This window comes from Mustela putorius, unplaced genomic scaffold (genome assembly GCF_011764305.1).
Source record: "Mustela putorius furo isolate JIRA1106 unplaced genomic scaffold, ASM1176430v1.1 tig00000056_pilon_pilon_pilon, whole genome shotgun sequence".
NCBI lineage: Eukaryota > Metazoa > Chordata > Mammalia > Carnivora > Mustelidae > Mustela > Mustela putorius.
The window spans coordinates 4860035-4880894 of NW_025421263.1; positions in this window are offsets into that span (position 1 = coordinate 4860035).

A 20860-nucleotide genomic window follows, 5' to 3' on the forward strand; every position below is an offset into this window, starting at 1 on the left:
GCAGTTCATTACACAGATGATTTTCTATGTTTTTCCTCATCTTGAAACAATATAATTGCTCAGTGGAATAGATGGAATGATTTTATTTGGATTTTTTTTCATTGTTGTATTTGTCATACAGCTGGCAAATTAATTTTTCAGCAATTTGTGTGTCTTATAAAGTTTGTGATTCTTTGCATTATTTTGTAAGAAACAATGAAAGCTTTATCCTAATGCCTAGGTTATTCTTAATATTCTAGGGAAAAAACAGTCTTCCTTTAAATCTGGGGACTCTAATACACATATTTTTTCTTTGCAAAATGAAGCTTTTTGTTTTCAGAGTTCCTATCTAAAAGTGGGAATGTAGTAACTGTCCATTTTTATATAAAATTAGAAAACCCCATATTAAATATTGACTTGAATATTAACATTTTGAAATATGTAATATAGATAGAAGCCTTTGTAGATGAATTACATTCTTGTGACATAACACCTACAAATTTGAACTAATAAAATTAGTTTATGGATAATTCAAATAAAATAAATACACTATGAGTGATGAGATTTACCAAAATGGTGAAAAACTCTTAGTAAGGTTAAGGACAGAAACAAATTACAGTATCCCCTCAATTTGTATGTCTCTGTATTGCTACAAAAATCAGAATTTTTAAAACTATACAAAAAATAATTTGTACTTCTTATATGACAAAGAGGTAATTCCCAGGCTCAACTCAATTTTCCCATACACAATTACACTCAAGAATTATATGGCACACAGGATATTTATAGTGAGGATCTGTCTTGGTACTTCAAGATGCCTAGAATCCTTTAACCTTGCTTGCTAAATGGAAGTAGTACCCTCCCAATCCCCATCCTTGTGGTCTCCAAAAAAGTCCTCACAAATTTTTTAAGTGTATCCTCTAGAACGGTGTCTCTAGCAGTGTGAAATACTATTCAAAAAGTTAAGGAGAAATAAATGTTGGCATGTATTTATAACACATCAACCATTCATTTGTTCCTTTAAGTATCTTCCCTGAAAGAGAATACAGAACATTCTCTTCACCAGGTCACTGAAGAAAATCATTGGTAAAAACAGCACAAACCTTCTTGAGAAACATGGTGGTGACTATTTGTAGAGCAGATATAAGCACGGAGAGGCTGCCATTAAAATGGGCTTCCTGATAGCCATAGGAGATGATGGGGTCCCCAGTGGAAAAAGCCAAACAATAGAATTTAACTGTTAGAGGAAAGATGAGTGTGGATTCCATAATAGACATTTTCCCTAGAAGAGCAAGCAGAATGTTTTGATCCATCTAATAACTAATGGCTAATCAGCTCTGGGATCCCTAAGACTGAAAGATTTGTCATCCCTCTAGATTATTACCTAAAATAAATTGTATAACTTCTTATTCTCTGCCACATTGCTCTGCTTCCCACTCCCATCATAAAAAGAAAAGAAGGAGAAAAAGAAAACTAGAACTTCATGGAGTTACCATGAGGGAAAGCCATGGGCTCTAACTCAACTCTTGGGTCTGAGTCAGTTCACAGACCCCTAACTGTTCAGTGAGAAGAAAGTTAGTAATTCCTGGGTCTCAGAAGCTAGAAACCATTGCTCTCCATTAATCACAGTCAAGGTTAATTAGAATGATTTGGTTTAAGGAGTTTGGGTCATAATCTTTGACTCCAGAGTGTGCAAATCATCCCAATTTCTGAACGTCTGGTTGGTGTTGATCTACTCGCCGACTCTCATGGCCTCCACATTGCTTATCTCTTCTGTGAAATGAGAAACATCGTGAAGTATCAAGTAATGTCTGTGGAGCCCTCTTTCCTTGCCAAAAATGAAGAAAACGATGTCTTAGGAAATCACAGATATTAGTGCCACCATCAAACACCAAAGCAGTGATTCTGTGTTTCAGATTCTGTGTTTCAAAATTCAGAAGCAGTGATTCTTCTATTTCCCCCACTTTCTCCTTTATTTAGTCTCTACAGACATTGTATAATTTAGTGGCAATAATTGCCACTAAAGGTGGTTAAGGTGTATTCCATTAACTATTTGGTTAACTAGAGTAAACCAAAACAGCTCTTAGGACCTGGAATTCAGCTTTGGACATCACATATTTTACAATTTAACCACAGTACGTAGGGATTACCAGAACTTTGCTTCTTTCTAGCAGCTACAGCCATATCCCATCACTCTCCTACATCTCAGGACTGTCAGGTCCCTAACTTTGTACCAAAGTAAATCAATGGAAACTTTGATTATTGCAGCATACCCAAGGATTAAGTATGTGCTCACATCATGGGACCTGCTGAGAAGAAGCATCAAGCACCCTAAATTTTCCATCAAGAATAAGAAATAAATCCTATGAAAATTCAAGATCTGTTACTTTAGTCATGCTTTGGTGGCCCCATGGTCTTAGTTATGTAGAAATACCTCTTTAGAATGTAAGATTAATTGCATTGACTACCCCTAAAAGTGATATACATTGGTCACTTGGTAGATATCTTTGGATTTTAGGAGCAACAGAAAACTACCTTTGGTCATATTCCACCAACCAACTTATCATGAATCTAGGAACTGTTACATTTGAATAGAGCCCAGAGAAAGAGAAGCATTCGTGACTGGATGACAGAAGTGTAAACTGATGTCACTTGGCCCTTTTGATCCAACTAATCTAATAAGTCTTTATATGTCTATGTTCTGCAATACCTCTCCCAGGGCTCAGCAGGGAAGTCACAAATATCTAGTCCCTCAGACTTCAAAGCAAAGTCTTCTTGGCCAAAAACATTATGTTGAGATACTGCTGTTAGTTTTCAATAGAAACTTTTAAGAGAGTGACGGCCTGTCCACGGGACACTGAGAAAACATACAATCTGAGCTTTTCCCATCATGGACTGTTTGGTTTTGACTATTCTATGAAGCCCTAAACCTGGGTACTCCTAGTGGCACTCCAACAACAAATACATGTATTAAAAACAATTCCATGGCTTGAACGAGTGAAGAATCTACAAGTTACAGAAGCAACTGGCTCGCATTAATGTGTTGTGCCTACTTTGATAATGGATGCCTCTTTTTCAGGACAGATACAAGACCTCTAGGGGGAGGACTGTGACACTCCATAGTGTCATCACTACAACAAAGTGATGAAAATATGAGTTTAATTTCCAAATCCTTCTGCATCTTAAGTTGGCTCCCTCCAGGAGTGAAAAGCCATAGGATTCATCAGCAAAGGGGTGGTCCCGAAAGATGGTCTGGAAGGAACGACTTCAAGTGGGGCATAATTTTAAATGGCACTTCTGGTTTTCACAAATTTTTCTGGAAGACAAGATGGCCAGAAGTATGGGTCCACAAACATTTATAGGAAATTTCCAGTGACTTCTTGAAGTCATTAGAGCAATAGCGGGAATGAGACTTGCAGGGGGAAGGGATTGGTGGGTATCTGAGAAAAGACCTAGAGAGATGACACTTGTGAACCACATGAATGTTTACTCAAACACTGAAAGCACTCAATGAGAAGATGGCCTGCTCTGCAGAGTGAATTCTTACTGGGTGCATGAGCAAAACTCCCACAGAGATGGGATGGAAGTTACCCAGGAACTCAACAACATGAACTGCCTTTGCAAACCACTTTACCCCTAAAGCCCCCAACTACATCCAAACTCACATTCTGAACAAGCCAACAGGCCATCTACTTCATAATTAAAATAACTCGAAGGTATATCCTTAATAAATTCCATCCTCTCCCCTACCTACAAATGTATCTATGTTAACCTTCTTCCTCCTGTGCTTCCCCTCCAGTCTCAGGTTAAAAGTCATCCCTCTAATTTAGGAATGACACCTCTCTTTGCACTTGATTATATCTTGTTCTATTTTATTTAGAGTCTGGCTTCATCCATTATCCTTTTAACGCTTTTTTTAGGTCTTCCCAGTCACAATCAAGTTCCACCTATCTTTACAAAGAATCTTCTTCTTTGACACCGCACCCCACTTCTAGCCGCCAATGAATATTTCTCCTTCCATCCCTAGCTAAGTCCCATGACAGAGTGCCCTAACCTGGCTGTTCCCACATTCTCAAGTCTCCCTTACCCAGCAAATCCAAAGGTCATCCTTAAATCTAATCTTACTGGATTAGAGCCATGCAGTATTGAGTAATGCCTGATGCCAAAGGAATAATTTCTACTTGGAAATGTGTTAGGGTATCTCACATTGGACTTTGAAAACCCCTTGCTATTTGCTTTCATTTCAAGGCTAAGGAACAAAGCCCAGGAAAATTTCTCAACCAATGAATAAATTTGAGTGACTTTCTTCCTACTATAGATCCTACAGTGCATACTTCCAGGAATGACTTTCATTAAACTGTGAAGCTTAGGGACCCCCTAAACCATAAAAGAGGTACAAGATCTGCATTACTCTATTGGTTCTGTAGGTATTGGTTCTACATACATACGTACAATCCTTACTTTAACTGTTGGCCCTGCCAAACTTGAATAAATGAGATCCATTCTCAAAGGTTGTACTGTATGATGACCTTCATTAAAGAAGCAACTTGTCCAATCGAGCCCTGGTAAAATGTGGGACAGATCGTTATTAAGCCTATGTAAATAACTGTATTGCCTTAAAGAGTAAGGAGACTTAGTCAAAATATTTGTTTCTAAATTCTGAGGGGTCAGTGAAAGTCAGATACCATTTTTAAAAATTTATTATTTATTTGAAATAGGAAGAGAGAGAGAGAGAGAGCACAGAGGCAGGGAGGAGGGTCAGAAAGATAGGGAGAAGTCACTCTCCACTGAGTAGGGAGCCTGATGTGAGACTTGATCCCACGGCTCTGGGATCATGACCTGAATCAAAGGCAGATGCTTTACCAACTGAGCCACGCAGGCTCCCTGTCAGATACAGTTTTAAAACATATTTCATTTTACCAATATTTAGTTTAAAATTCAGTCTCCAAATACATAGTCTTCTAAATTGAGGGCTAGAGAAAGCTTAAGGAGAAGGAAACAAGGCCTCTTCATGTATTCCTTAGAAGACAAAACATTAAACATGGTATCAGCAATATTCCAAATAAATAATCAAAATGAAACATCATTTATCAGGGTTTTTTTTCAGTTCTGTGCAATTTATTTTTGAATCACCATATCTTGGGTCAGTCCTCTGCTCTCATGAAGTTGTGTGCTTCTTCATTAAAAAAAATAAGCTCTGGAAATCCTAACTCAGTTCCCTGGCACAATCTCAAAGACAAACAAGGCAAATCAGCCTGGAAATCTGAATGCGAGAGCATATTCTTCTTCTTCTTCTTCTTCTTCTTCTTTTTTTTTTTTTTTTAAGATTCTATTCATTTATTTGATAGAGAGAGTGAGCACAATCAAGGGGAGCTACAGAGGGAGTGAGAGAAGCAAGCTCCCCACTGATCAGGAAGCCCAATGCAGGGCTTGAGCCCAGGACTCTGTGACCATGATCTGAGCCAAAGGCAGACACTTAACCGACTGAGACACCCAGGCACCTTGATAGCATATACCCTGAAATAGCAATTGTTGAGTATCTCTTAGGATCCTCTCCTGGAGGCTTAGAAATTGTTTTGACTAAAGACAAAGATTCTAATCTGAGTTTATATCAACACTTTAAACCTCAAAGTAAATCTCGTGCTACAAAAATGACATAATGACGATAGTTAATTTATTGTCAAACCAACAATATCAGGAGGGGAGACCATCAAATCTGCTACTATAATTTTTTATAAGAATTTCTTTGATGTTTCCCCTGAACCTGAAGACACGTGGTCAGCGAGATTGTTAAAACACCTTTGGCTTCCAGTCCATCTTTTATCTTTGAAAAATTTATATTAGTAACATTTTACCAGTACAAAATTATTCTTTAACAACTCTGCTCAGGGAAATCTTACAACTACTGTTGGAGCTAATTAAGAAACATGGAGCATAATAAAAAGACTTAATTATTTCTAGATCCTTTTTTAATAATGCAAATAAATGAATCTCATCTCCTGTTGTTTTCTTAAGTAATCGAGGGCATGAAACAGTCAATCTGGAGCACAAGAAAATTATTCCAGATTATTGGTTATCTGGGCGGATTGCATAGAAGGTAAAGCAAACAAATAATTTACGGTATCTTATTATGAGCAGACTAAGTACTCTAAGCAAAGTTATCCTACTGGAAAGAAAACCATGTTCTAGATGCATTCACGCAATATCTGGGAATAAAAAAACTGTAAGCTCCTTAAAAAAATACCATCTGAACAAGCCCATCAGTCTGGGTGAACTTTGCCAAGAGTTTAACACAAATCTTTTGTATCTCAGGTAATATAAACCAAAGCACATAAATTTTACTCCTCTCAAACCTTCAGCTTGCTGTACAAAATCAAGTTTTGCTCTTCACCATGTTCTTTCGTATTTTTCAGATAGTCTTGTATTTTATTTTAGGGCAAAACTTTTCCTTTGCAAACAAGAGAAAGCCTCATATTTCATACACTTCTGTTTCGTATACATATATGCTCCTGCCATAGGTTCAAATAACCCATAAAAACTATACCATTTAATCAAATTAGCTAACTTCTATTTAACTGGGAAATACATAATCTAGGATTGTTTATCACACACCAGTGATGGAGAAGACAAAACTCACCCACCAGAGCCTCACACATCATTTGTATGTCTCTGAAAAGTGACAAAAATAACAGGCTATATTCATTAACAAGACCTGAAGGGTAGCCACTCTATAATATAGTAGACTAATGATAAAAGTGATGTATAATAAAAAGTACATTTCATGAGCTAGGTATCAGTGTTCTTTCTTACTTAAAAAGCTATCAAGGGGGGCACCTAGGTGGCTCAGTGGGTTAAGCCTCTGTCTTCGGCTCAGGTCATGATCTCAGGGTCCTGGGATCGAGCCCTGCATTGGGCTCTCTGCTCGGCAGGGAGCCTGCTTCCCCCTCTCCCTCTGCCTTCCTCTCTGCCTACCTGTGATCTCTCTCTCTCTCTGTCAAATAAATAAATAAAATCTTAAAGAAAAAAAAAAGCTATCCAGGGATCCAAAGATTATTTATTAACTAGGTTTAATATTAGTCCAAGGTTGTAAAGTTAACCAAGGATCTTGGATATTGTATTTTAAACTGACACATTAGAAAACATGATTAGTGCTGATACAAAACAATTTGTCAGCCCTGTGATCCAGTTTAGAGTAACACAATTTTACCTTACCCATAATTATAAATATTTTGTTAGTTGAGCACTAAAACAGTGTTAGAAATCTAGGCAGTTTAGATGAGCTAGTATCAATTGGGATCAAAACAAACACAGATATGATAATCTCATCAAGGAAAAGTTGTATAGAGGTGCTTTTAAATAAAATTTATTTAAGTAATCCAAATTGTATCAGGATTTACTGTAATCATATGAACCTGGAGTCTTACATAAAAATATAACTTCACTCTCTCAGTGAAAAGGAATTTTTTTCTTAAAAGCTTAGCACATGGAAATATGAATTCCATGAATATGAGTTCACCTTCCTTATTTTGTACAAACACGGAGAAATATGAGATTTATATTAGTCTTATTAGCCTCTATAAACCAGTTACAACAAAGCTCCTTTAATCAGAGGAACTTCAAAATCTAATTAATTAGTACCTAATGGGAATAGGAAATATTTTACACTCATACAAAAGAAAAAGGCTTTGCTTTATTACAGATATGCGGGCACACAGCTTGCAACCTCATTTCCATAAACTCAGCTAGGATAATAAACACTGAAACAGAAAAATTCACTATTCCAGACCTCAAAAAGATGGTTTCCACTCTAGTGGGCACAGAATGATTCCCTTAATTGATTTGTGTACAGAAATAGAGAAATGATCACAAAATAATAAGAAAGTGAATTCCCTGTCACTTATCACTGCAACAGAGAATAGATCCTTTACCATCTTTGGAGGGGTCGTCAAATGGCCAGATCATAAAACCAGTTTTCTGGTCATTGTTGCCATTTTTTTGAGGAACAACTCTTGCTATGTACAAACTGGAACAAGAATTTAACTTGGTGATCTAACAAATCACCAAGTTCCAGATAAGAACCAGAAATGAACAAGAAATCATTATAAATAATAAAACCTAGTGAATCAGAGAGTCAGCCAAGGTAAAGTTTGATTGCAAATTAAAATAATTTCAGAAGGAGAGAAGGGGAGGGAGGGAGAGAGCGTGAAAAACCTCTTGGTTGGTTAGTACAGTGTTATGACTCACACAGATATAAACAACACGTGTCAAATATTTTAGTATATGTGCTACCGCAGTGAGCACGTGTCAAATATTTTATTCAACTTATTATAAGATGACAGAAACAGTGAGATGATAGGTGTGATTCAGAAAGAATTTGAGGATGTAGTTATTTATAGTCAACTTGATGAAGAAGTATTAACATAAGATTGTTAATTTAGTTATCAAAGTGCTTAATGTCCTACAACAAAATAAACTGCAAACTTCGGGTTATCTCTTATACCAGAAAATCATTTGCAACTCTATTGGTCAAAAATATATAAGTTAACATGTAACCTCACTAAGTCTGGGAACTTTAATCAGTTGTAAGAGTGAGTTGAACAAAGAGCATTTTCCGAGATAATAAAATAAACCTCTAGAGGATCTGCTAAACAATGCTACTCCATATCTCTGAAAACACATGGTATTCACTTCTTTCTTTCTTTCTTTCTTTCTTTCTTTCTTTCTTTCTCTTTGGCCATATTTCACAGTTGTAAATACTATTTCATAATATACCCTATATGTACATCAACTCTAACAGATCTAAAACTAACTCCATTGTCATTCTTTCAAAATGGGTGTTTTTTTTTTTTGACTTATTATTTTGGCTAAAGCCATCATTATATACTCAATCACCAAGTTCAAGGCTTGATAATCAAGCTATCCCCTCCCTAACAAAACCAGTACCTCTATAATCACCTGCTGTTGTAGATATTTCTTTTCCGAAGTTTTTGAGATCTGTCCTTGAAGTTTCATCCTTGCCATTTTTTGTATGTATTCCCTAAAGTCTCTGAGTGAGTGTTTTCAAACCCAAATGACTATCAGAATCACATGGAGTTTGTCATAAGACAGACTTAAAGGTATCCCCTAATTTCCCCTCAATCCTAGCATTCAAGATTTTGTGTGGGCACCATGTGGATTATTCCTTACCAATAGAGGAAGGCAAAGGTGATGGAAAGTCTCCTTCAAGATTATGTTACCTAAAACTGTAACTTCTGTCTTGCTAGTAGACTCTCTCCCTTGCTGGCCTTGATGAAGTAAGCCTCCTTGTAGGGAGAGCCTTATAAGAAGAGAAGTGGGGGGGCATCTTCCAGGCAACAGCTAGCAAGAAGCTATGCTCTCAGTCCATCAACCCACAAGTAACCAAATCCTACTCACAGCCATCCAAGCTTAGAAGCAGATCCTGACCCAGGAGAGCCTCAGCGGAGACCTTAGTCTTAGCCACCATCTTGATTGTAGCCTTGGGAGAGATCTGAAAGCAGAAAACCTGGTTAAAGTGCCTTACAGTTCTTTACCCACAGAAACTCTGAGATGTTTACTATTTTAGCTGAAAAGTTTGTGGTAATTTGTTATATAGCAATATGTAACTAATAAGGGGGCTTTTAAAAAAATATAGAACCTAGTCCTATGTGATTTTTTTTTAAGGTTGGGGTGGGAACAAGAATATTTTGAAATTCTTCATTTACAATCTGTCTTGATTGTAAATCACTGCTCTAGGTCATACTCCACTCCCAAAAAATTCTCTCATCACTACCAGAATATTCTTAAACAAAACTCAAAAAACAAAACTAAACTAAACACCTTTCCCATGCTTTAAATCCCTTGGTGACTATGGATTACCAATAAAATAAAATGCAACTATCTAGAGTAGAGTACAACACCTTCAATTATCTGACTATTATGTATCTCCCAGTATTATTTCCCAGCTGCTCTTGCAAAAAAGCATCCTAAACCTGCAGCTGGTTCTCACGTCAGATCCTTTCATATCTCAGTAGGCTTGCTACTGTTTCACCTGCTTAGAATTGCCACCCTCTATCCCAGCCTCCATCAAATAGAAAGCTATTCAGCTGCAGGATACAAATAAAAGGATCTCTATGAATCACATATTTGTCATAGGATTTACCACCTTGTGATATAATTAACTTCAAAACTTCTCTCTTGGGCACCAGACTGTAGGCTTTTGCATGACTTAGGCCCAATCTCATTAATCTCTGTTTACAACAACATCGTGAAAGATTAGATAGCCATCATATGCACACAGTAAATTCATGCCACAAAGTTGTTGGTCAGTGTAGTACAAAATGAATAAAAAAATCTGTGTTCAATCCTAGTTGCTCACAAACTACCATACAACCCATGTTGCTGTTGCCCTTATCTTTAACATATGTCTTTTTCCTGTTAATTCAATTTTTTATAAATCAAATAATGTGTTTCACTTTCACTGATTCTGTAGCAAATATTTTGTTAAGCAAAGAATCCTTTTGAGAGCATAAGGTAATTATTATTTACTTTATACAAAAATTTCACAGGATACATTTGAATTCAAATAAACACCTTAAAAATCCATATTTCAAGTCATAGAAAAAGCCATCTTTATAGTGCTCCTCAGAGGGAAAGTACCTAATAGATTACAGATTCTAGTCCTTACGGGGGGCTTAGATGCCCATTGTCAAAGTATGACACCCTTTAAGTGAAAGGGTCGAGAACATGGCTCTTCAGAGTTTTAAACTTTTAAGAAAAGCAACATGTTGATGACATATTTTGTAGTCATGAAGTAGACTAAATAAATGAGAGAATACTCAAGAACAAACAAGGAACAAACAGGGAACAGGTTCACTGCCACTTTCCTGTTATTTTTTGGCCTTTCCCTGCCCCTGTTTACAATTGGGGAAGAAGGGACAGATCAAGCTAAATCAAATGAGGATGCTTGTCCTATATTCTTGTTCCTTCCTTAGATACTCTTTTGTGATTTTTAAATTAAATCCCTGCAACTTGTGCTATCTGTACAAAAGAATAAACAGTTTAGGAATTGAGAAAATGTAAATAAACATTCCATGCACAATTCACCCAGAAATTAATTTAAATAACCTAAATCAGGATTGCTAAATATCAATGACAATTTACCCAGAGTTTAACCTGAATATTCAGACTTTAAGATACAAGGTTCTCTCTACGTTGATCAAATGAACAAGCAGCAGATGGCTTAATATCCAGGCCTCTTATCAGGAAGGAAATGAAGGAAAGTGGTAATTTCTTTTCCATTTCAATTCTCTTGTTTGTACACAAAAAGCACTAAAAAGTTACTGTTGTTGGATTTTGTTTCTCTTGGGGTCTGAAGTTGGGAAGAGAGGTGTTCATCAGGTAGTGAAATTGTCACACAAAATGTAAAACCGGAAATATTATGTGTTGAAGAGAGACACAGGGGGCTCACAGCTCTCTGACAGAGATATTTGACCTGCTAGGCTTGGTGCGGGACTATTTCCTATAGGAAGTAACTTCTCGTTAGTGACTTCTAACTCAAAAATTAATTAGGTGAAGAGATGTATCACCAAGAATTGATGTTGGATAATTTATACCTAAAAATCTCTATGGAAACAAGAGGTACTGTAACATTAAATCTGTGGGAGCGATGGGAAATGAATTGCTCAGCAATTTCTGAAGAACTGAAAACATTGGGATAATTCAGGTATTTTTTCTCACACCCTCTGCCATTATCCCTCATTCATTTATTTGCTCCCTTATTTATTGGTGTATTAGCAGGACACCCCCTTGATGAGCACTGGTCAAAACTAGATACACATTCACATGATCTGGGAAGCTTGCTAATGTTGCAGATGCCATCTCTCTCTCTCCTAAGAGTTTCCATGGCTTCGGACCAACCGGGGGTCTTGGAATCTGCATTACTATGAGGGACCTCAGGTGTACTTGATAATGGGAAGCCTAACACCATGGTTTGATAAATGTAGCCCTGGTTTATGGAACTGTATTCCTCATTCATATTTTCTCTGCTACACTTATCTAGATATAATCTTGTATTATACCTAGGATACAATACATAATCCACTGAACAGAAGGCAATATTTACATTTTCTGTATGCCTTCCCTGTGACAGGCAACTTAATTAATTGGCATCTCCAAACAACACAATTTCTTTATCAGATTTGATGTGTTAGCCAAGAACAAGATGAATGAATCAGTCAAAACCCTTATTAGAGCTATTTTTTTATACTGCCAAAAAAGAGAAGAAAATGGCTAGAAGAGTATCACACTTTTTAATATTTGTTTTTACTTAATAGTATTGAGAGAATTACTCAGTGATGATAAGGAAAATATAGACTAAATGCCAGGAAATGGAATTTTCATTCAAGTGTGGTCTAGATGTTAAAGGATTAAATTGAACATCTCAGTAATTATTTTGAAGAGTCAACAAAATTCCTGAGCATATCACCCATGTGTGACAATGAGGTTTTCAGAGGGTTCGGAGGTTCAGCAGCTAAAATCCCGACGTAGAAACAGAACCAGAAGTACATCCCTTCTACATAATGGCTGGTGCCAATCATTCCACAGTTAGAACCCCTCTCTCTCAGGTTCACTTTTCTGGTAAGATTCCTCCCATAGCAGGCAACTCACATGAATTACCACGAAGGCTTTCCTGAGAAGAGGCTATGATGGAAAGAAAGAGAAGGGGAAAAAAAGAGAGAGAGAGAGAACATCCACATACTTTACCTTTTAAATTTTTAAGGGCTTATTCAAAGAGGAAAGGAAGATGGTGAAGAGAATGGACATACAGTAACGTAACGATCTCGGACAGAAGTGGCATCATCGTGGACTCAAAGAATGAAACTGAGGGAGATTATAGAAAGAATTCAGTGAAAGTAAATAAGAGTCTGAGAGAAAGGTGTCTATATCCTTTGAACGTGTGATTTTACTTGTGTCTTGATTTGAATTTGGAATAATAGTTTGAATTAGGGAAGAGACAAAGGTAACCAAAAAACATACCAGTATGGGCATAGGGAAAGGTTGTAGGTGCTTCAAGGTGGGGAGACTCTGAGTTGAGAATGGGGAGGACAGAATCACATGTGGGCACTCAAGTTCCTTCCAGTGCTACAGAATCAGACCCTCTCAGTTGTGTCATGTGTAACTCTAACATGGACCCCGATTTGGAAGAGCTACCCCGGCTCTGGGGTTTGAGGAACGAACTATGTGGCTAAAACAATAAATCTCCTATTCATTTTAAGAGATTTCATGAATATCTGAATAATGGATTCAGTACACTTTTATATGATATTTATTATTTTCTTTAGTCAAAATAAAAGGTGAGCTTAAGAAAGCTTGAGAAGAAAGATGAAAGAACAAAATCACAGTTCGCAGAGCATAAATATAGTTAGCTTTAAAGGATATTTCCCTCCTGGTCATTTTTCAGAATCTTATTTAAAATTATGTGGTTATATTAAACATACAGTTTTTGCATTTAGAAATGAATATTCTATTGTACTAACATCTTCTGCATTCGATAGTTTTCCTAGTAATGATTTTAGTAGAGCTACAACACTACTACAATAAAATAGAATATATACATATTTCTGATTTATGCTAGTAAGTGTCCCCTCTCTTCTTTCCCTCATGGGCCTCTATGACCCTTCCCACCCTCCTTCCTACTTTCCAATCTAGGAGGAACTCAGTTGTCCATGCTAGGCTGGGACAAAGCAGAAGAGTTCACAGAGTTCTGTAAAATACAGGCAGTGTATGCCTGCCTATGCACACGAGATTTCATTGAATCCTCTTTCTGTAACTATTTCTAATATAGGTTCCCCAGAGTGTCTTTCACTAAAAATATATTTTCAAATCAAAAATTTCAATTCCAATTAAAAATCTCCCATGATTAACCCAATGAAACAAACTCTTCTTACGTGAACAAAATGTGATTCCCAGTTAGATATGGCCTGAGGGCATACATGTCATGATGACTTGGAGGCCAAATCATAACTAAAAAACAGTGCCATTTATCAAGGAGTTGGGTACAAATAACTTCATAAGCACGTATGTCCTTAAAGTTTAATTTCCACTTGAAAAAACGATTTCAACATAAATTGATAAATAAATAATGTAATGTGTTTTCATTCTTAAATAGAGGGCTGCTTACTAATGGGATATATGTGTGTCTCTGGGGCCCTGCACAACTCCACATGTTTTGAAATCAATTTGGAAATGACTACTCTCATTTCCTTTACTCAGTGACTTTTCACACAGTGATTGTTTCTTATCTTGGCAGCCACTAAAAACCCAGCTTCCCAAAAATATGAGGTCATTGGGAGGCTTGTAGTATAACTTAATGTTGAAACTGTGAACTAAATTCCAGTGGTACTTTGTGCAGCATCTAATAGACACCAAGTATCTAACATATTAAATATGGTTGTGATTTCTTCGAAATTTAAAATATCACACGAGCTCCCATGTGAATTTGTTGTGGCAGCCTGGGCTTCCTCGGTGTATGGTTTGGGAACAATCGGCTTAGGGGCATCTGAAAATGTTCACTTCTGTGTTTCAGAGTCTATACCTAAAGAAAACATCACATAGTATGGGCACGTGTCAATAACTCTTCTTTCAGAGAGGGCAAATCAATCACCAAATTATCAAATGTCATGATTAATTTACTACAACAAGCTGATTTTAAATCATGTAATATTCCTTTGATATGAAGTAATATAAATGATGTTTTAAAAGATTTTATTTATTTATCTGAGTGAAAGAGAGAAAGAGCGAGAGCAGGGGAGGAGGGTAGAGGGAGAGGGAGAAGCAGACTCTCTGCTGGGCAGGGAGCCCGATGGGGGATTGGACTCCAGGACCCTGAGATCATGACTTGACCTGAGGTTGGATGCTTACCTGACTTTAACTGACTGAACCATTCAGGTATCTTTGTTTTTTTTTGTTTGTTTATTTGTTTTGTTTTTAGTTGGGAAAAAGCTAAGTAATTTCATTGACTTTCACTGTCAGATGCCCTTAGAAATTTCAATACATGCTTTTTCCCACCCCTCATTTTTCTTAAAGAGTTTTCAAGATTAATCTAAAACTATTACTGTGCTGTTCAAAATACTTGAGGCCATTTAATTATGGTTCTGTTTTGAGGGCCCTTAAGAAAACAGAATATGGATAATAAATTAAGAAAAAGCTAGGGAGAGATATCAGAAGTAATGAGATACAGGAAATATTTTGAAGATTTCCAAAGCCAACCTGTGGAATTTTGAGAACTAAGACTGTGTTCTTATTCTAAAGTATTAAGAACATACTTCTTATTTTATAGTTGGAGAAACTGAGGCTCAGAAAGATCAAATGACATTTCCAAATCATACAGCAAACAAACCAGATTCCGTGCAGTGCCCCAGATCCTGTGAGACCAACTTCTGGGCATTACTCAGCAATAACACATGGATAGAGCAGATCTTTCCACTGTTCCTCCTGGGCTCTACTACTCAATGAAAGTTGTGTTGAGAATGGTGTACTTAAATATTGGAATTGGCTATCAGGCAATATTATGTTGTCATCTTACCTGGGGTTTCTAAGAACCAGTTTAAGTACTATTCACTTTAAGTAAGTCATCATGGGAGAAACCTACCTAAAGTTGTTTATTTGCACCTATCACAATCACTGTGTTCACCGAAGTGCAGATATTAGAAACACCCCTTCTATTTTCCTCATGTATTCTTGCCCCAGGGTCTCCATGGACAGCGAAGATCTTAGATTTTGCAGTCTCTGGCCCTGATAATTTTATAGATTGCAAGCCAAAGCGGAAAAATTCACTGTGGAATTTCTGAGGCTACTGTTCTTTTCCCAGAAGAGTCCCTCTTTAATGGATGTATTACACACACACACACACACACACACACACACACACAGAGATACATCCAAAATACATATAAGGCAAAGGGATGACGTTGCTCTCCGGTCACTATCAGTTCCTTTCCTCCCCCTGCACACATGCCCTACTCCCCTGCAGAGGTAGAACATATTCATCTTCTCCCATTTCATAAGCTGAGCTGAGAGTCTTGCTTCACCCAAAGAATGTAGCTGAAGAAATGTTCTGGAACTTGGGAGATTTGATCATAAGAAGCCTTGCTATCCTTGCTTGGGTGTCTTAGAATACTCTTTTGAAAATTCTTTCTAGGGGAAGCCAAAAGCCATGCAGTAAGTCTGACTGCTCTGAGTTTTCCGTGTGTGAAGAGAGATAAATACGCATCCTCCAGCTACCACGGAGAAGCCAGCCCAGACCCACGCATGTGCGTGAAGGTACATCCCAGAAGAGACTCACGCAGCTCCACCCCTCCCGCTGAGGTCACACGGATTCGAGATGAAATCACCTAACTAAGCGGTGCACACATTTCTGACCCACCATGAGCAGCATGAAATCACTGTTTTATGCTACTCATTTTGGGGATGGTTTATCAAGCAACAATTTAAAAAAAAAAAAAAAAAAAAAAAACACCAGCGTGGGCATCGTATGCTTTTCTATGTCAGATGGGAGCACTGCCTTATGAGCCTAAGTATCAGTGGACTTGCCAGGAGACGGAAGCTTACTTAATTTGGTGTATCACTTACCATTGGTGAGAACCCAGTCTCTGTAAGTTTGAAGCAAGCTTAGAGAAAATTAAGTTTGGTTATTTTCCAGGCGAGATGCAGATGGTTTCTGTAATTTATGGCTTTTTGCTTATCAAGCTATCAACCAATGTTATATGTAAGGTCTCAGTTCTATGCAAGATTCTTTCTTATGTTGACTAGCTATAGGTATCTGCCTTTGGCATCCTGCTATTGTGCCAGTGCCCTTAGTACTGAATTAAATATTGGTTATGTACTTACTATACATTTTGTTTGTAAATAATGGTTTTGACTTTGAAAAATTTACTTTGACATATGTAGATGATGGTTCTTCCCCAGAGGATTCTACATTGTCTTGCTATCACACATCCCGGTCAATGCAATGGAGAAGAAAACGGTATGCCTATGCTGGGGAAAGCCAAAAAATGGTCTCTAGCTAACTTTATACTGAGTTGTGTTACTTTCCCCAAAAAGCATTTCCCCGATTCTCCCAACACACACCACTCACAAAAAACAGACAAACAAAAAACTAACCATCTCTTCCTTGTGACCCCAAACTTATTATGTTAGAGTCCACTAGAGAATCTTAATCTGTTTGTGGTACTTCTTTACTTTGAAATGTATAAGACATTAATGGATCAGAGACAATCAGTGTCAGGTCTGTGTGTAATTCATGGTTACATGGATATTGTCTGGCACAGCACGTGTAACAAATTAGACACTGAATAAAGATTTGTTGGGAAGAGTTGTGAGCAGTAAAACATTCATATAGATTTTACACAATTCTTTTTTATAACAAAGAATAGTGAGTCCTGAATTAAATCCTACTAGCATTATTTAATTAATGTCTTAAAAAAATTTTACTTCAATAAGCTATTTTACCATCTCCAAAGTGATATGTAAAAATTATATATAAATCCTTAACTTCTCATCTCTCGAGAAGTACCCATAGTAATTTCACGAGAGAGAGCTTTGATTTCGCTTGCATTTGTTTGAGAAAAATTAAAAATTAAATTAGCTTTGAGTATGATTCAAAAAATATATATCAAATTATGTCTCTATATGCTGCAAGGATAAACACTTATTAAATAAAATTGAAATTTCTAAAAGGGTGCGTGTTTCCTCTTTAGCCATGGGCCTTCTGTGCATGTTTCAGATAATCAAATGAAAATTTGCATTGATTAAATTCTGAATTCCACATAAAAATGTCCCTTCCTTTGTTCGATGTTAAAATTTGAACTGTGAATCATTTGCATTTCAATATCGTTTTAGATTTGGTTCCTTACCAGTCTCAATATCCATTTGGATGATCACCGAAAGAGAAAAATCTCAGCAAAATGTTGCATATAGTGCTTACAATCCTGCTTAATCACTTTGAATCTGCAATTAAAAATCCAAAACAAAAATAAAAACTCCAAATCCAGAGAGAAAAATCATAGCAAATGATATTTATGCTCAATTTAGGATTTAGCATCTATTTCACTTGGAATGACTAGTTGCTTTTCCTTAGTGAGACACCTGTCTTCATAACATACTGCTGCCTACAAAATTTTAAAGAAAATCTAGCCAATCAGCTTCATGAAATGGATTATTTGATGACCGTTTTTTGCACATTCACACATTTACTGGCTCGCTTGCTATAAATGAGCCAAGGTTGCAAGGGTGTTGAAGGAAGCATTACTTTTTCATCTCAAGTGTGATTAGACCGTCCAGTTTTTAAAAACTGAGTTGATCTTAAATAAAGATTTGTTTAAAAAGTTAAAACACCTGTAGCTCCATTCATATAAACCAGTCTCTTTTTTCTGTGTCTACTTGATGCAAGTTCCACCATATCTGTTCGGATATTAACTTCCACTGTGCCTTTTCCTGCCTGAAAGGAAAGGTAGACACACATCCCATCAGAAATATACTTACAACCAACTGAGAATCAATATTATAACTAAATAGCCAAATTACCATTAGGATATCTAGGTTCTATAATTTTTACTAAAGGGAGTGCTATTGAAACTTTAACATGAATTCCTGTAAGTAGGACTTAATAAACCTAAGAATAAATAAATAATTGAATTTGTTGAACACTTAAATAAAGCAAGACAGAATCAGTTTAAATATCCTAAACACTGTAACTGTTAAGCTAATTTGATTATTAAAATTTCCTAACTAGCTATTAAGCTTCTTTTGTTTAGTCAGAGTTAAGTTCATTATTTTATTAGCATCACTGAGCTTTTCTTACATTACTGGGGTTTAGAGAATTCTTTGGGCTTGTTGCTCTCTCATTTGGTGCTCTGGAGCTTACTTTTTTCTCCTTCTGGAATCAGCTTCCACACTCCAGCTGCACTACAGTATTTTGTTTTGAACAGGATTTAATTCAGTTTGGTATGACTTGAGAGTTATTTAATAGTCTTTCAGGGAGAGCAAGGGACGCCTGGGTGACTCAGTTGGCTGAAGGTCTGACTCTTGGTTTCAGATCAGGTCATGATCTCAGGGTTGTGGGGCTGAGCCCCAAGTTGAGCTTGCTCTCCTCACTCAGCAGGGAGTCTGCTTGAGACTCTCTCTTCCCCTCCCTCTGAACCCCATGCCCCCCACCCCGGCTCTCTCACTCACTCTCTCTCTTTCCCTCAAATAAATAAATAAAAATATTTTAAAATAAAAAGTCTTTCAGGAAAACTTGACATTAAGGTGAGGAAAAAAAAAAAAAAAGCTTGCTTTCTGGCAGGAGTGACCCTAGGAAGAATTTCCATTAGGAATTAAAACACACTTTTTGTTTTTGGTGCTTTTAAAAAAGTTAAGTTTAAAATTCAGTTTCCTTTCACTAGCCATATTTCAAGTGTTCAAAAGCCAAAGGCCCAAAAGTAGCTGCGTGGTTACTTTATTGGACAATACAGATAGAGAACATTACCATCATTACAGAAAGTTCTATTGGACAGCAATGTTTTATAGATCATGTGTATTTCTTTCTATGTTTTTTTCCCCTGTTTTTGATTTTTATAATGGTTGTAAGTTACTTTAAACAATAAAATTATTTATGCCATGGGGTGGTGTATTTTGCTTTCAAAATAAATTTAGACTGAAGGAAATCCATATCATGATGTACTTCATCTAAAAAAAAAAAGCATCATAAATAGTCTTCTATACTAATGTTATCTAACTTTGTCTTTTCTAACAAAGAGTTTGTCTGAAATTTCTTCATCTTAACAACATAAAATACTGATCGTTCAGTTATTCGCCAAGTCATTTACTTTGGAGTCTCACTGAGAATACCTATTCAACCCAAAGTGGAAAAGAAAGTTACTTATTTGGCAATTAAGCTATGGTTGTATTACTTTTATATTTATGAGCACTGAGGAATGGTTTGTGGGGGAGGGGAAATGGTGATTGAGCCATGTCTGATGTGCTTGAGGAGGTCCGTCAAACATCACATGCTCATATCAGAGGCGGCACTATTGGAGGCCCACCGACAAGACTGTGGGTTATTTACCCATCTCTATTTTGGCCTCCATAGATCTGACCTGCTTAGGGACTTTACTTTTCAAGAATTAATTTCTTTCCTTGAAAATTCGAAAGATATTTAAGAACATGAATTTTTGTTCTCTTAAAATGTCAGATCTGACAATATTGAATTTAAATTTTTACAAGGAAACTCAGTGGAATTAGCAGCCTCCTCCTTCAGAAAAGGCATGTACTTTTGTGCTTTCAACGGTATTGTTAACACCCACCACTCCCCACTGTCTCCCACAGCTTAGCTGGTGTATGCATTTATGTCATTGGCCCTAGTCTGGTAGGCATCTGAATTGGAGTCCACATCCTATTTGAGGAACAGTGGACATCTATTCTTCTAAGCTGCTGAACTGCCTGAGGAGCTTAATGATTTGACACCAGAGAAATCAGGCAGCACCAATCCTGGCCTATTTCAATTTGTATTAATCTGCATTTCACTATTGCTTCCACAAACTTATATCAGCATCTCAATAGGGTTTATTGGCACTCATCAGAGTGGTTCCTGTTCCCATAGCACAGAGCATATGCACATCAAAAGGTATCAGTTAGACCTTAATGCACAAAAATATCATGACTTAACTGCCAAAACTATCCTTGATAATAAGACAAGCGATAAAGCAACTTTAACTTCAATAGATCAGTGTTTCATTCGGTTCTGTACTTTACTGGAAGAGAGTTAAAGAGATCATTTAATCTTCTCAGAGTTGCTGAGAAGATGTTTGTGGAACTATGTGTTTCCTAAAAGCGCACATGTCTG